General features: G+C 39.5%; 1 long non-coding RNA gene across 2 annotated transcripts in view; it reads right to left on the bottom strand.

Annotated features, from left to right (window-relative positions):
- LOC102983556 (uncharacterized) overlaps positions 1–5,806 on the bottom strand; it is an 11,369-nt gene extending 5,563 nt beyond the window's left edge. The window contains exons 1-3 of one of the 2 annotated variants that reach the window (XR_008618263.1): positions 5,681–5,806; positions 4,785–5,434; positions 4,261–4,423 (exon numbers count right to left, since the gene is read on the bottom strand). This is a non-coding gene — a long non-coding RNA (uncharacterized lncRNA). Of the gene's footprint in view, positions 1–4,260; positions 5,435–5,680 lie in introns of both variants that reach the window. The other variant, XR_448106.4, reaches the window with a different exon arrangement.
- Positions 5,807–14,903: the final 9,097 nt, after the last annotated feature.

Raw genomic sequence — 14,903 nt, 5'->3', positions numbered from 1 at the left:
GGCAGAAGTCCTAAATAGACATTTCTCCAAAGAAGATATACAGATTGCCAACAAACATATGAAAGGATGCTCAACATCACTAATCGTTAGAGAAATGCAAATCAAAAGTATAATGAGGTATCACCTCACACCTGTCAGAATGGCTACCATCAAAAAATCTACAAATAATAAATGCTGGAGATGGTGTGGAGAAAAGGGAACTCTGTTGAACTGTTGGTGGGAATGTAAATTGATAACAGCCACTATGGAGAACAATATGGAGGTTCCTTAAAAAACTAAAAATAGAACTACCATATGATCCAGCTATCCCCCTAGTGGGCATATACCCTGAGAAAACCATAATTCAAAAAGAGTCATGTACCACAATGTTCACTGCAGCTCTATTTACAATAGCCAGGACATGGAAGCAACCTCAGTGTCCATCGACAGATGAATGGATAAACAAGATGTGGCACATATATACAATGGAATATTCCTCAGCCATAAAAAGAAATGAAACTGAGTTATTTGTAGTGAGGTGGTTGGACCTAGAGTCTGTCCTACAGAGTGAAGTAAGTCAGAAAGAGAAAAAAACAAATACCGTATGCTAACACATATATATGGAATCTAAAAAAAAAATGGTTGTGAAGAACCTAGGTGCAGGACAGAAATAAAGATGCATACATAGAGAATGGACTTGAGGACACGGGGCGTGGGAAGGGTAAGCTGAGACTAAGTGAGAGAGTGGCATGGACATATATACACTACCAAATGTAAAATAGATAGCTAGTGGGAAGCAGCTGCATAGCACAGAGAGATCAGCTCAGTGCTTTGTGACCACCTAGAGGGGTGGTATATGGAGGGTGGTAGGGAGACACAAGAGGGAGGAGATATGGGGATATATGTATACGTATAGCTGATTCACTTTTTTATACAGCAGAAACTAACACACCATTGTAAAGCAATTATACTCCAATAAAGATATTTTAAAAAACACAAAACACAAAGAAACAGAGTCCTTCATGGAAGCAACCGAAGTATCCATCAACTGATGAATGGATAAAGATGATGTGGTATGTATACACAAGGGAATATTACTCAGCCATGAAAAGAGTGAAATACAGCCTTTTGCAGCAACGTGGATGGACCTAACTATGATCATAGTAAGAGAAGGAAGGTAGACAGAGAAAGACAAGTACTGTGTGATATCACTTATATGTGGAATCTAAAAAATATTACAAATGAATCTATTTACAAAACAGAAACAGACTCAGAGACATAGAAAACAAACTTATGGTTACCAAAGGAGAAAGGGAGGGGGGAGGGATAAATTAGGAATGTGGTATTATCAAGTATACACTACTATGTATAAAATAGGTAAGCAATAAGAATTTGCTGTATAGCACAGGGAACTATACTTAATATCTTGTAATAACCTATAATGGAAAATTATCTGAAATACAATATACATGTATTCATGAAAGGAAGGCATGTAAAACACAGGGTTATGCCAGAAAAATTATACACCTCATGCACAGCACCTTAACATTGACATTTGTAAAGATATAGCTGTGGTTAGTGTATGTTTTAGAGATAGATAAATATTGGGGTAAATATTAGGATGACATCATTATTATAATGACATTGCTCATATTTAAGGAAAATCATCCCTTAAAAACAGTTCAATGTTTTATACTGATGGTTCACTTTAAATAAGAATTAATGTATCCCCTGAAAGGAAGCTGCAGGTAGCTGTCTCTAAGAGCTGACAGAAGAGTTTGGGAGCAAATTGCTGTTTGCTGTCTAAGGTAGCGTTCATTCATTCAACACCCTTACTGTGCCAGGCGCTGCTCTCCAGCTCACAACAGAGCAAAGAAGGAGGCTGGCTGGGGCTTTGCCCTCCTGAGCTTTGGTTCTAATGGAGCGGTAGGAGGACAGATGATTGAAATGTAAGCGAAAAGGACACTTCGTGACAGTGATAGGGGCTAAGGAAGCGGTAAATAAGGCAAAGTGATGGAGCAGGGACTGAGAGCTCAGATGTATACAGTCAGACAGGTGACCTGTAAGACACGTTGGCAGGGGGATACTGTAGAGGGCAGTCTGCTACTTAGTGCAAGTAAAAGAAACTTTTTTTTTTTAAGTTTTAGAAAAAAGAGAGGTTCATTGGTAATATATATATATATATATTATATATATATATTACAATATAATATATTGTCATTTGGGCTTCGGTTCATTTTTAATGAAAGAAATGAGTATAAAGTTTTAGAAAAAAGAGAGGTTCATTGGTAATATATATATATATATTACAATATAATATATTGTCATTTGGGCTTCGGTTCATTTTTAATGAAAGAAATGAGTATATTACAGCTGAAGTCGGCTCTGTCTTTCTCTCTTTGGTCTCTCAACTCCAATTCCCTTCCCTTCATCCCTCCCTCCCTCCTGGAGACAATCACTATCATGATCTGGTGTGTTGTTCTTCCAGTCCACCCATGTTTATATATCAGAATCCATATTTTCTGGATTCTGATATATAAATACACATAAAAATATACATAGGTATATATGAGTACATATCTGAGATATATACATATTCAGTAAGGTGGGCAACCACCAAGTTAATATACAACATTAATTAACAAAATTAACAGCATTAATTCATATGTAGAGATAACCAGATGGTAGATATAATGATGATAGCTTCATTTGCAAAGTAGCACAAACATACAAAGTACTCAGCAATAAATTTCTTGAGAAATATAAAGAATTTTTTAAATGCTACTAAGTACCTAAATTAATGAAAATAAATATCAAGTCTTTGGAAAAGAAACTAACATAAAGATATAAATCCTCCCCTCAACTAATCTATTATTTTACTATAATTCTATTAAAAATTCAAAAACATTTTTGTGGAACTTGACACAAAATCTACATATGATATTAAAAAAATTTAAGAAGAACTAAGCCAAACTTTAAAACCTAAAAGAAGAATTAGTATGTCCTGTAAGGTGACTAAAATTATTATAAAATTGTAGAATTGGGAACCACATACATTGGCACAGAAATACACAAATAGACATTGTTCTTCATTGTATCTTGACAATTTTTGTTATGAGAACATTCCTGTATGGTTACTTCTTTAGCCAGTAAATAATTCATTCTCTAATTTGTAATAAATAATTGCACTTTAGAAGGGAAAAAAGCATCTGGTTGATGTAAAGTCTCTAAGACAGGAAGATCCATTGACATCTTCGTCCAAAGAAAAACCATTTTCTGGTGGCTGACCCAAGAAATGCAGGAGAAATTACCTAGTTTCTCTGGACCATTTGTTACTTTACATGGAACAGTAAGTTGTACATAAAATATTACACTTATAGAATCACATGAGTGTTTAATGTTAGAGTGTGAAGAAACCAGTGATCCTTTAGACCATGTAACTCATTTTACAAAAGAAGAGACTAAAGTCCATGGAACTTAATGGCAACAAAATCACCCAGTGTTTGTCAGTATGGTTCTCATGTGCTGTGTAATACCAGGAGCCTGAAGGAAGCTTTAAGGAGCCCCCAGGATGAAATCACAGCAGACATGACTGTAACAGCAAATGCTGCTGAAAACAGGTGGAGACCTTGAGACAAAATTCATGAAAGCTGTAGGGTGCCTGGTGCCCCTACCTGAGACAGCTGTTATCTGTGTCCCCCGTTTCCCAACCAACTTCACCCTTGAAAGACAGAAGCAATTCTCTTTTCTAACTGTGATTCTCTCTGGAATGCTCTCAGAGAATTTTTGCTCATTTTCCTTAATTACCATTCTGCTATTTAAAATTAATTGACTCAAATGACAAGTGCTCAGGCCAGAAGCCACTATTTGGGTGATTATGCCCCAAGTCTTTATTTGCATATGATTATAATGTAATAAGACTCTGTTCACTTAATGAAATGTGAAAGTTACCATGCAGTTTTTGAAAATATGCTAGAGATTTTTTTCAAATATTATCTCATGGTATTGACACTAGGAACTAGGTGTTACCATCTCCATTTAACAGATGGGGAAGCTGAGGCTCAGGAAGGCAAGTCACTTTCCTAAGGATACAGGGAGACAGGGCAGAGGCAAAACTCCCATCCAGGTCCAGCAGACTCCAACCCTACGCTTGCCATCTTGCGTGATGCGAATGGTCAACTCAATTTACATTGACCCTGGGCTCACTTGGAGAGTTGCAGTATCCTGATGACTTGGAGTTCTGTAAGACTGGGATTCCAAAGAAATATAAGGTGCAATTACCTAGAATTTAGATCAGGTTGTTGTGTGGCCATGTGTCCTAGTGTCGCCTAGCCTCCTGGGCTTCACCATTTCACCATGTCTTTGGAGGATGTTGGCAGTGCTTCATTTTGCTTCCACTTAACTTCTGCAAGAAACTCTGCTTACATCAAGCATTTTTATGTTCCTGGTGATTAAAGAGGTGCAGCGTCATGTACAAGAATAAAAAAAAATAGCTTGAAAAAATAACGGTAGTGAGATAGTGATATAGATAACTTCTACCCCATACCCTTCATTCACTTGGTCCCTGCCCTCCAGGATCTTTTCATTCCTTTAGTCTATGAAGCTCACACTTGCCCCAATAGGATCTTTACATTTACAGTTCCTTCTGCCTTAAAATCTGGTGTACTAGTTTTTTTCATGGCTGCCTCTTTCCCTTTAGGTCTTGAGTCGAATACTAGCATCTCAGAGAAACCGGCTCTAATCCCTTATCTAACACAGCTTCACAATTATTCTCTATCAAATCCATTAGTTTGATTCTTTCATACCTTTTGTCTCAATCTGAAATTAACCTGTTGATTTATTTTCTTGAGTTGAGAGATTCTTTTTGGTCTTTATTGAATCTCCATCACCCAGAACAGATCCTAGAAAATGGTGGTAGTTCAGTAAAAATGTATTAAATTACTCATTGAGTGAATGAGCAATCGCCTAATAGAAACAAAGAAAATGACTTGAAAACCCTTTTCAGCTACATTTCCCAGAAAGAGATTTAGAAATGAAAATGGGGGGCAGATCATACTTTTATTCGGTTCCAAAGCCTGGTCAATAAATGCTGACTTCAGAGGCCAAAGAAATCTGAGACTTGACTGTCTCTGGGTTTCGCATCCCAGCTCAGAGAACCCCTCTTGTAAGTATAACGGCCTATTCGGACCCTCTTTCCTCTGCTCCTTTGGCATGTGTTCTGGGCCCTGCAAATGTTGCTATTTACTGGGTTTTGTCAAGCCAACACAAAGTAAATATTTTCAGTTTCTGAATTCTGGCAAGAGCAGGGGAGAGATAAGTGACAGTGCCTGGGAATCAACTCAGCCTGTGCACCAGAGGCTGGGTTCTGTGCACGCTGGGAGGCCGCGACTTCCTACACACATGGCCAGGGCGGAGTCCCTCCAGCAGCTCTGTGAAAGCGCGAGTTTATGCAGCTCTAAGGAAGAAATCAACAACAATAACAAATCAAGTGTCAGGTGCTGTCAAGCCCACGCATTCTCCAAGGCTTGTAAATACCCCCATACAGACAGAGATGCCAGTATTCACAGAAGTATGGAACTGGAGGATGGGTGGGGAAAGATGCCCTGTAAATCAGGAAGAGGAGCAAAAATAGCCCTGCTGGATGATCATTAAAACAAAACCTTGGTAGTTCTGAGCTCAAATGTTTAAAAATCACACTTACCGCAAAAAAAAATCTCCGAAAGTTGTGCCTGTTGCTTGTTTTCTCCCTGAAGAGAGCAAGAGTCTGGCATCGGATAGAATACTTGAAGAACCATCTGAAATGAAGTCACACCAAGGCTCAGAGAGTCACATCTCTGTTCTCGAGCAGGGTGGGTGGCAACTAAGCCCTCCCAGATGCTCTTTTACTCTTGGCCAACAGGAGAGAGAATTAGGGCTTGCCCAAACAGGCCCCAACAAGGCACTTTTATTTCGTTTCTAGCATGATTAATCTAATTTGTTTTAGGTTCTGGGAAACTGGCTATACTACAAGGTAGCTTCCTGGAAACTTTTGAAAATTTACATCCAAAAATTCTTGAGCACATTAGACATTAAGGGACCAATTGTATGTGTTTCAAATCAACAAGCTGAAACATAGGTGAAACTGATCTATCTAGAAAAGGTTTATAATTTAGGAAAGATTGAGTTTTGAGAAAACAGCCTACGTTCTTTTCAAGCTTTCTTTCTTAGGCTCACTTTCAAAAGATTGTTAGAATCCCGCAATAAGAAAGATACTAAATCTATCATCAGAAAGGTATCTAGTGGGAACCTGCTGTACAGAACAGGGAGCTCAGCTCAGTGCTCTGTGGTGACCTAGATGGGTGGGATGGGAGGGAGGTCCAAGAGGGTGGGGATATATGTATACATATAGCTGATTCACTTCATTGTACAGCAGAAACTAACACAACATTGTAAAGCAACTAAACCCCTATTTAAAAAAATATATCAGATAGCACTCCCATCTGCTGCTGTTTTAACATTTTAAAAGGATTCACTAGGAGTGGAGAAGCTTCTCTCTTAGAAGCTGGCAGACCTCTCTTTGTGCCAAGTACAGGCATCTGGGATCATCCTAAGAGCTGAGGCACTGCCCTGGAATGGGAACAGCCAGTTCTGCCTGTGTGGAAGAGAAGAACTGAAAGGGAACAGAGCTCATCTCCAAATGAGAAAATGGACTCCTAGATAAGTTAAATAATTTTCCTAAGGAAACATAGCCAATGAGCTAATGAGAAAGCCAATGAGCTAATGAGAAAGCCAGTTCAAGAAGCTCCATCTCTTGGTTTCCTGTCCACAGCCATCTGTATTCTGTTGCCCCTGCAGTTTAGATGTTCCCAAGGGGTGCAATTCTAGAAGCCACCTCTGGAGGTGCTTTTCCATCTTGAAATGGTCCAGCAGGACAGTTTTAGGACATGGGGTTTTCAATCCAGGGCTTCATACTACATCCCTGCCTTCCCATATCCAGAAACTGGTTTTTTAAAATATTTATTCATACCTTTCAAGAGTAGCTTGTAAATCCAAACCAAACCTCTAAAAAAAAACCACAGACCAAAGCCCTTTCTACTTGCCCTAGACCTTTAGCTATATGTGGAAATCATCTAGGCTTTTCAGATGCTTCAAAACTATGTCATGTTTGGAAGGAAATGGCCCAGCAGAAGATATTTTAGCAGGTGCCTATTAGGTTCAATTTCAAGGTTGTCCTCTCAAACTGATTTTATTTTCCAAGAGTCAAATTTATGTCATAGTCTTACTAGGAATATAGTAGATGTACCTCTCCTTTTCTCCAAACAGCTTCTTCTAATTCATAAAGAACAAAAACTTGACCTTTCTTTTTTGTCTATGAAATAATTTAAAGTAAAATTCTCTTGACAATGGAGCTTTGTTTTTAAAGTAAGAAAAATCTTATCACCTACTCACGTTACAAATGGGAGAGATTCTTTAAAAATACTTGACAGGGGGACTTCCCTGGCGGCTCAGCGGCTAAGAATCTGCCTGCCAACGCAGGGGACATGGGTTCAAGCCCTGGTCCAGGAAGATCCCACATGCCGCAGAGCAGCTAAGCCCATGCGCCACAACTACTGAGCCTGCACTCTAGAGCCCATGAGCCATAACTACTGAGCCCGCGTGCCACAACTACTGAAGCCTGCGCACCTAGAGCCCATGCTCCGCCACAAGAGAAGCCCCTGCGATGAGAAGCCCGCGCACCACAACAAAGAGTAGCCCCCGCTCCCCGCAACTAGAGAAAGCCTGCGTGCAGCAACAAAGACCCAAAGCAGCCAAAAAAAATTTATTAATTAAAAATAAATAAATAAATATAAAAATTAAAAAAAATACTTGACAGTATTGAATGTGGAATTTAGTGCTTACCAGAATTATACCCTATCTTTGTTCATGTGCATGTTCTGAGAGATAGACAGCATTTGTCATGAACAAAGCATTGTAGCAGATTTCATTCAGAGGATCTGGCGTTAACTATAGTCGCTTATCCTCAGGATGCATTAGTTTATTCACATAAATTAATGCATGTGCTCCAGTTTCTGGTCAATCTTTTGGAAAACTACCAAATTATATGGAAAAATCATTTGAGTAGTAAATCAGATATTATTGGTCAATTTGCGATACCTGATTTAAAGACATGGAAGCTTTAAAGTAAAAAAAAGAAAAGCTACCATGGGAAGTCTGTGCTTAGCACAACCATGGGACATGAGATTCAAGTGAATGAAAAGTGAAGAACATTTCTTCTTTGGGACTATTATGTCCATTAAGAACTGCAGTTCTTCAAAACTATCCTGTTCTGTAGCCCTCACGTGGTATACACTCAATCTAGCCACAGACTAGTGGGCAGAACTTGTTTCTAAAAAGCAGTCCACCGCAACCACCTTCAAGATTAAGTGAGGCGATCACATCAGGTTCAATTCATCTGCAAAATCTCTGTTCTAAAATTTTACAGTGCACTTCAGTTGCAAAGTTTGTCAACTTACAGTAAAATTAGCTCGTTCAGCTAAGAATACAGGGGAGTTTGAACTTCCTCTGTAAGGACCTTGACCATAATAAGCCTTGTATTGTGCTCACAGACCTACTGACTGTAGACAACTTTCATAGAACAGTTGTTAACATATACTTGCTAGTTTTCCCTTCATATCATGCATATCGTGACTCTCTGGAAACTAAACACCTATCTGAAGTACTAATCAAGATCCTAGAATTTAGCATCTGAGAAGAAACTCTGTTCTATAAATTTATCTGAAGAACTTGTTTGAAATGAGGAATTTTATAATAATCCTGTTCTAAAGAGTTTATTTGTGAGAAAATATTTGGGAGTGTGTGTGTGTTGATGGAGTTTTAATTTACTCTCCCTCACTAGAGTGTAAGCTACTTGAGGGCAAAAATCTTTGTCTTGTTTTTTGTTTCTTTTTTTCCCCCACTGCTCTTTTCTCAGAACCTAGATCAGTGCCTGACATGTAGAAGGCCCTCAATAAACACCTGGGTGAATGAATGAATGAATACTCAAGCATGGGGTTTCTACTTTGTGTGGTTGACTGGGAGATTTCACTCCCACCATTGGAACACACTACTGGGGAATTCAGCCAGACTGGGAGATTTTCATCTTGAAATCTTGGTGGGTAGAGTACAATAGAAAGTGTGTATTCCTTTGGCTGCCATTTTAATTTCTGAGATGTTTTTCTAGAAGATTTGCTAGCTACTTCCTTTCTTTATTCATAAACAGAGGCAGTTTATGAACAATTTCTGGTGTTTGTTTTCAAGGAAAGGGAGAAGTGGGTCCTTGAATTTTTCAGGGCCACCTACATTAGACAGAGTAGCCAGGCAACCAATACATTTTAGTTCATTTGATTTAGGAAAATATTCACAGCAAATATTCTCTGTGGCTAGTGAGTCCACAGATTTTTTAAAAAATTTTTTCTCTGCTCAATCCCTGAATGGAAAGACGCAAGGGTAGAATGCCACATAATTGGCTTTTCTGGATCTGTCATGATTTGGCCAGGATGGGTAGTTTCTTGCATTCTCCATCTCCAGGACCCAGGAGGAGTACCTTGTGAATGGACTTGCCTGACCAATGCTGGCCTCTCCTGGCATAGAGACAGAGGAAATCAGGAGGCCATTGGCAGATGTCCACTTCAATCCCACCAAGATGGCAGGCTGAGGCAGAAAGGGGCCCCACCATACATTTACCTAAGGGTGCCTTGGCTCACAACACCACATAAAGGAAGGTGCACCTTTTATCACCTCTTATTATAGATATGCATGCACTCAGGTAGAGAGCCAAAACTGATTTACTGCATTTTTCCACTAAATTACTGAGGAAGATGGGAACAGACCAAGGACTATGTGACTTTGGATCCCACTCCTATAGTACAGAGCCTGACATATTAATAGATGCTGGCCAATGTTTTTGAATGCTAGACTGACCAACTTGTCCTGGTTTGCCAACACTTTCTTGATTTTAGCAGTGAAATTCCAATGTCAAGGACAAATCAGATGGTTGGGCACTGTTAAGAATGCCACAGAGTTGCTCACCGACTTGCAGAATTCTGAGTTAAGGTGAGTTTACCTCTTGCAAATTTGTGTGTCTCATCAACCTGGGGGCACATCATTTGCAGAAAGTCAGCAAAAAGTTTTCTATTTTAAAAAATTAATATATGTCTTGGATTGTTGGAAAGTTCTTTGTTTCATTTTTCAAACACCTGTCAGAATAATCAGTTAGCATGAAAAACTAAAAGGTTGTAAGCAGAAAAGAACAAACTCAAATAAGAAGCATGACAAATGATTTCAGTTACAGGGCTTATATATTGCTCCCCTTCCTCCAAATTATTTGTCAAGTGACTTATTGCAGACGTACAGGTCAGTACAAAGGGATCAGGGTAGTAGGTTGGATATTTTGGTATGAAAAAATAATTTAAAAAAAATAAATGCCAGGAAAAAAAAGATCACCAAAAATTTTCTCATACAAAAACAAGGATAAAATAGAGATTTGACAAAAGGAATATCCCTCCATTTAGTAATTCTGTTTTAAATACATCTTGCATTTTTAGAATTTCCCCAAATGAAATGCCACAGAGAAGAATGCACATTTTACAGTCCTAAACATATTTAATATACTGTTTTTACAACAGCTGTTGCTTTCACAGAACTTTAACCCTGCTGTGTAAATGCATCACCAGGAAAATACTTAGGTTGTCATGGAGACAACCTTAGCCAAGGCCCTTTGCTCTGTTGAACTGGTGTCAGCTTTCAGCCTCCCTGCATTCCAGTCTGGCATCAACCCCAGGCTACAGCTCAGACTTCATTAGAGGCCCTGATGAAGGACAGCACAGGAATCTGAGGCAATTACTAGAACTGTATGACTGCTTTCCATCAACACACCTGATGGGAGAACTGAAAATTAATTCCAGAGGGAACGATGGTATTAATCAAGATTTTTCTGGCATCTTCCTTGAAGACTGCGTGATCGACTCAGCTGTCTTTTTCTAGCTAATTTTAGGCCCATCCATTGTCTTAGCAGAGAGAGAAAACATTAAAGCTGACATTTGGAAGATTATTTAAAGTATCATGTGACAAGTGCCACAAGTGTAAGGCCAAATTTTCAGTGTTCCTCAAAGAGTTGGTGAAATTTCTATAACCCCATGAAGAAAATATAGAACCACAGTTGCACTGAATTCTGCATGCTATAACCCATGAGAACATCTTCTTAAAAATGTTGAATACTGTATTCGACTTTAAACAAAATTGAGCTCAAAGGGGCCATGCAAAAAATATTGAATTAAAAAGCAAAATTGATGGTCACGTGGTCCTTCTTGCAAAACGTTGCAAAAGAGAAGAAATTGAAGTTCTAGCTTGGCTAACTACTTCAGAGAGCAAATTAAAACAAAAATTTTTCTAAAACATCTGGGTTTTACAGTCTTGCAGGCATGCATACATGCACACACGCACACATTACATTTCCGTTATCCCTGAAAAGTCCCAAATGGGTTTACTTTAAAAAAAAAAAAAAAAAGCAAAATTGATGGTCACGTGGTCCTTCTTGCAAAACGTTGCAAAAGAGAAGAAATTGAAGTTCTAGCTTGGCTAACTACTTCAGAGAGCAAATTAAAACAAAAATTTTTCTAAAACATCTGGGTTTTACAGTCTTGCAGGCATGCATACATGCACACACGCACACATTACATTTCCGTTATCCCTGAAAAGTCCCAAATGGGTTTACTTTATAAAACTTTTACATATATGCAATTTAACCAAATAAAGCACTTCATTGGCCACAAAGGACACTTACCAAAATTGTTGTGGATGAATTGACCCAGAATTGAAACACAAAATGAATTCAGTGTTTTAATCAGTCCATCATCAAATGGCCTTGTGTGGTGGCGATTCCAACAGACTAAGAGACAACTAGCAGACACATGCAAAGCTAAGTTCATGCGGAATCATCCTTAGAAATATGACTGAATCAGGCTTGTATTTAGGTCACAAACACATGTGCATAAATAAGCCAGAAAGGTATGACAATTGCCATGTTTAGTAAACTGATGACAGGGTGAGGGAAAGATGGAGTCGACTTTAATTTGTTTCCTTATCCCTTCCTTGAAAGATGAGCTGGAATCCATGCTCTCGTAAGAAACTTCCACCGGAGTCAAGCAGGAAGTGTCCTTCCCCTGCTGTTCACTTCCAAGGGTCCTTATGATTTTTTCACTCGACAGCAGTTCACAGAGCACATTCTCTGTGCTGGCCACTCTGCAGGGTGTGTAACGGTGAGCCAGTAGGTGTGATACTGCCCTCATGGAGCTTATGTTTTTCTGAGTTGTTCCTTTGTCACTGTAGTATTTGCTTATATTGTGGTACATTTGCTTCTGTGTTGCCATATTTACAAATGTCCCCAAAGGGCAGGAGGTATGCAACTAAAATAAGTTGTTTTTTTAATACAGTTTTTAAAAATCAAATTGTTATCAGAAAGAATTTACAGAGTGTTCAAGAAATATCAGTATGACTTATTCTATTTTTGATTCATTTTTTGAGGAGTAACTTTATGTTCCATCATGGTCACTTTCTTTTTTCACTAAATTTGGCCTAGAGGGTCAGGGTTAAGAAAAAGAAATCAATGTCAAAGAAGAAACGTGTGTCACAATTAAGGTTAGTTTAGGTAATGGGCCGTAGGTGTTACTCCAAACAAGACGTTTCAAAAATCAGTGGCAGCATAATAATTGTGAAATAATATTAAGCAATGTGTTATTTGTCCTCTGTTCAAATAGCTCAGTTGTGGCTGTATGCTCATTGCCTCTATGGAGAAATGGGACAGGGTTGAGGCAGAGAAAAAAAAAAGCTGTTTCCCTGGCTTTAGCTTCCAAAATCCTCATCCCTGCGGGAAGTAGAGAGGGCTCCAGCGGAGAGAAAATGCTTGGGGAAAACACAACTATGAGCAGAGCTTCCTGCCACACCTGGGACTTTTAAGATTTCCCCAGGTTGGAGGAGGGGGACGGCACATGGGATGAGATGAAGGGGGAGGTAATGAGAGCAGAGGGGTGGGTGGGGCTGGGAGAGAACAGCTGGATTTAATGGGGACTGAGTGGAGAGGAGCAAGGACCATCTCAACAAAAGGCCACCATGAGAGGCTTGGTTAAGTGTCCAGGCACTGGATGGGACTCAGAGACCTAGGAACCAGACTACTACCAAGGCAACACTTTGCAGGAGAAGCACCTCTCCGAACATCCAAATTTTCTTTCTCCCTGTCCAGCATACTAGCTGGCATCGCCTTAGTTCTGCTGCCCAAACCTTACGGGAGCTTTACGTCTGGGTCATAGTGCTTGTCTGTTGTGCTGGGTACTCGGCCCATCACCACCTTTGTCCTTTCTGTGAGAATCCAGCGCCATACTGCCTGGGCCCAGGGCAAAGGGAAATGGATTGTGACAAGGCTCCAAAGGACTTGTAAAACGTCTCTCCTGATATGATGCTTGTAACTTTTGCTCACATTTCTTTGGCCAGCACAGATCACGTGCTGAGCCTGATTTCAATCGTGTACTCAGGCAAAGGAAGTGGATGGCAAGGACTACTCAGACAGTCTGCCACATGCACTCTGTGTAGCAAGCAAGCCCTCGGTGGTGTAATGAAAGAGATAGTGTGGTGGGCCTTGGACAGCTGGCAGGTACACCTGTGTGGATGTGTCTGTGTGAGGGGGTGGGATGGTAGCGGGTGTGCCTGGGTCTGCAGGTGACCAGAACCAGCCTGAGATACAGCCAGGGCCAGATCACTCACTCCTGGTACCAACATGCAATGGTGGCCTCATTAAGAACAAACAGATACAGGACACATGTCCTGTAGCAAAAACGCATTTTATTTTCGTTTTTGTTTTCCCGTTCACTCGATTGAATTGGATATAATAAATCAGAAAAAATATAATTAGCTTCTTTGACAGAAGTCAATGTTTTCTGAAGTTATCAAAATTGAAACATTGCTTGGGACTAAGTATTATCCTTCACAATGCCTGGCTCTTTATTAATGGAACTTAAGTTTGGGAAACATCTAAACAAGCTTATTATTCTCAGTCATCAAGCATTTTCTTCTTATGCCAATGTTTTATTTTTGTTTTTTGACTTAGCAAGATTGAGAAATACAAACGTAATCAATGTAACTTTTGGGATAATGACTCCTGTTGCAAACTCTCAACGGTATTGTTTTGAGCCTTGACTATGTTGGTTTTAGCATTTGTATTTTTAGGAAAGAATAATAAAAGCCAAAAGATAATTATTTTCCAGTTCTTTAAATCTGAGGTTTACCAGTTGAACTTAGAAAGTCACCTTCAGTAGCTCACCTAGCCTTACTATTTCTGTTACCCAGCCCTGTTGATTACTTTTCTGAAACATCCACCATCCCAGTCCTTTTATATGTTTCTTATTGATTTATAGGAACTCTTACTATATTAAAATATTGGACTCATCATTCATGAGGCAAGTAACAGGAGTCAGGAGTGGGGGAACACAATGTATTCCTGTTGCGAACAGTGATTGCTGAAAGAAAATATGATGCTTAAATCTTAAGATGGTTGTTCTAAGATTGCTGACTGCTTCAGATCGTCCTGTTTTGCATCATCCCTGGCCATCTGCTTGAGGCATATTCTATTCTCCCCCAAAAGCTTACCCTACAAACAACTCATGCTTTTCAAGCAAGCTGTCTCTCTTCTTCTAGAAAGCGTTTTCCAACCATCCTCTCCGCACTTTGGGTTGCCCTCTGTTTCTGTAGCACTGCCAGCCTGTAGCCCTCTATCATGGCATTTGGACTCAGACCCCCTTGCGTGCTTATTCAGTTGTTTTATGTATTTGTGTCTCCACTCCAGGGACAGGGTCTCATGCTTACTACCTGTCCTCCACAAACGTCAGCACTCTCGGTAGCTACAGACGTATGTTCCC

This window comes from Physeter macrocephalus, chromosome 9 (assembly GCF_002837175.3).
Source record: "Physeter macrocephalus isolate SW-GA chromosome 9, ASM283717v5, whole genome shotgun sequence".
NCBI classification, from domain to species: domain Eukaryota; kingdom Metazoa; phylum Chordata; class Mammalia; order Artiodactyla; family Physeteridae; genus Physeter; species Physeter macrocephalus.
This window is presented reverse-complemented; position numbering and strand designations above follow the sequence as displayed.